Here is a 3,288-nt window from a genome sequence, read left to right on the forward strand (position 1 = left end):
CTAGTCTTTTGGGTTGGAAAGAACTTCTTTAAGAACTTTGGGGCTAACTCCTCCCAGTTGTGAATAGAACCTGCAGCCAAAGAATTCAACCATAGCTTAGCATTATCTTTCAAGGAAAAAGGAAAGAGAATTAACTTGATTCATTATGCGGTTAGGCCTTGGATATTTTGCGTTTTGCATAGGTTGAAGAAATCCCAATGTGCATATGTAGATCCTCTGTAGGTGTGCGTCTATAGTGTGGAACTATATTGAGCATATGTGGAGATAAATTGTAATTGCTCTGCACAATGGGTTGGAAATCAACGCATGATGGCTAGTCGAGGTTTTGGGGAATGAAGGAATGCTTCATAGGTCTTCACACCGGTGGTTGATTCTATCTTCTATATTTTCCTGAACTTTGGGATCTTTTTGTGTTTCGGAGTTGTCTCTTTGCCTTTGTCAAATGGTCCATTCAATTTCTAGGTCCTACAGAATGATGGCTAAATTCTGAGATCGACTACCCTGCATGAAGAAATTCAATTTTTTGTAGTTATAGCAGCATCAGTGCTGCTGGTTGGATGTGCGCTCGATCGTCCTAGATGTGTGCTTGATTGCACTGCTGCAAAACAGAAATAGAACTGCAATATAGAAACAGAAAGGTTTAGAATGAATAGTATATGAAATTTAAACAGAAATTACAGCAGCTTCAGTGATGCTGTCCAGCTATGCGCTCGATCGCACTGTCGTAGAACAAAACAAAAATTGGAAAATAGAAAAAATTATATTAAGAGCTTGAAGTTTAAATAGAATAAAACATAATGGAAATTACAGGAATTTCAGTGCTGCTATCTGGTTGTGCGCTCGATCGCACTGGTGCGCTCGATCGCCCTGGAATGGGCGCTCGAGCACACTGCCATAGAATAGGAATGGATTTACAAAACAAAAATAGATTGAAATTTAAAAACAAAATTAACTGAATTAAAGGAAACAATTTCTAAACAAAATTCAATGCAATCTCCAGCATCAGCGCCAAAAATTTATTATGCAACTATCCATCTAAATTAATAGACGAATAATTGTACGTTGTACTCCTGGTTCTCCATGTTGATTAGTCTAAGAACCTGTGATGGGGCTCTTTTGTCACTTTATTAGGCCCAGGACTCGGTCACCCAAATTGACTTAAATAACAAGTCCATACCACATGCATATGATGATCAAGTACATTCATGTGAGCAATTAAATAACATAGGAAATAATCAAGTTAAATATAAAAAATATAATTGTGGCAAAGGCGCTAATATTGAAATCCAAAATAGACATGATTAAGGGCTTCAATCGAGCCCTAACTAAAGTATTAGCTACACACAATTTAAGGGATTAAGGGTGCTTCTCTCTCTTCTCTCCTTCTAATTTGATGGATTGAGGGTCTATTTATAGGATTTGGGCCATAGACATTCTAGTGTAGCTTAACAACTCAAAATCGAGTTGGAATTGGATTCTAGACTTTGAAACCGTGTCTTCTACTACCCAGCGCACGAGTGCACTCGATTGCATTCCTGTGATTGATCCTACTAGTTTGAGTGCTCGAGCGCATGGCTATGCTCGAGCCTGACTGCTTGTGCACTCGAGCCTATTCTTGCATGCGATCGATCCCAACCTCCAACTTTTCCCAAAAATGTCTTTTAAGTGTGGAACTTAACGGAAATGCTTGCTTTTCTTAAAAATCATAAAAACTATAAGAAAACACAAAAACAACACAAAGCATCAAACTATAATCAAACTAAGGGCTCATTTGGTTTGCGGAATAGATCCCTAGAATGGAATGGCTATTCTTGTGGAATAGCCATTCTGTTGTTTGGTATGGTCCTATTCCTAGGAATGGTTATTCTGTGAGAATCACTAATCTCTTATACAAAGGAATAGCCATTCCTCTAAAAAATGAGAGGAATAGCTATTCATGAAGGGCATTTTGCAATATAAGGATGTAAGTGCGAGGTCGAACCCATAGAGAATTGTGTTTCTGAAAACAAAATTTATATCTAAACTAATTAAATCTTAACCTAGTTCCAAAAAAGATTTGAGTTTGGGTTTTGTAAATAAAAGATAAAACATAAACTAAATAAAGTAAAATAGTCAAAAGATAAAGTACTATGGTTTTGGAATCCACACTCACCAAATCATAGCAACATGTTCGATGTTCATCAATATCATCTGAAATTCTCACAATAAAAATTTTATGTATGTTCTACTATGCTTCAAATATTAATGAAATCATTCACTCAATCCATTTTTTGCACAAATCACAAAAGGTATTCAGTTTAAATTAAATCATCAGATGTATTCGTAAATCACAAGAGATATCCAACTTAAACGAAATCATCAAATGTATCTGTAGAACGAAAACACAATGAATACCTAATATTTTGAAAAAAGAAAATTCAAGCAATCAATTAAATGAAACTATCTCAAATCATCAAATGTATCCGTAAATCACGAAAGATATCCAAGAATTATCCCACTAGTTGAATTGAAGTAGAACAATTGAAATATGAAAACCCATAAAATTTGATAATATTAACGTACATGAAAATATTGTTGCTCTTCATCGGTGAGGCTTACCTTAATTGATAAATTAGCTACACATAACTATGAAAATAAAGGAAAAACTAATCTAAAGGAAGAACTACTCTTGAAATTTCGTACTTTGGAACCTCTGTAGCCTTCCCTTCTCTCCAAAATTATCTATTTTTGTTGAAGCTTAAGAAGTCTATTTATAGGGCTTAGGAGAGTCCTAGAAGCACTAATAATCCTAGGAAATTCGGAGGTATGTCTCCTAGTCCAAATAAAAGATTGAAAACCCAATCTGGCTTAAAAAAGGACTCTTGCTGTAATCCGACTACACGAGTGTGCTCGATCGCACTCGTGCATGCGTTTTTCCTCTTGTGGTGCAACACTCGTACATTGCTGACTTGCTGGTGGGCGTGGGTGCGCTTGAGCACAACCTAGTTAGAATCGAGCGCATATGTGCTCGAGCGCAAAATGGAGTGCTTGATCCTACTTCTGTAGATGGCTCTTTTTAAGCTTTCTTCTAAACTTTGCATTTTTTCCTTTAAAGACACAGTTTTCCTTCAACAACCTATAAAATACTAAAAACACAAAATTAGCACAAAAAATTAGATTACAACACAGCTAAAGGATTAACCAATGTAAATTAAGAGGTTCAAATATGTAATATTTAGCACACATCAATACCTTTTTTTTTTTTTTTTTTTCCAAACTTACAAAAGAAATAATAAGAAAAAAAAATTG

The sequence above is a fragment of the Corylus avellana genome, chromosome ca4 (assembly GCF_901000735.1).
Source record: "Corylus avellana chromosome ca4, CavTom2PMs-1.0".
Taxonomy (NCBI): Eukaryota; Viridiplantae; Streptophyta; class Magnoliopsida; order Fagales; family Betulaceae; genus Corylus; species Corylus avellana.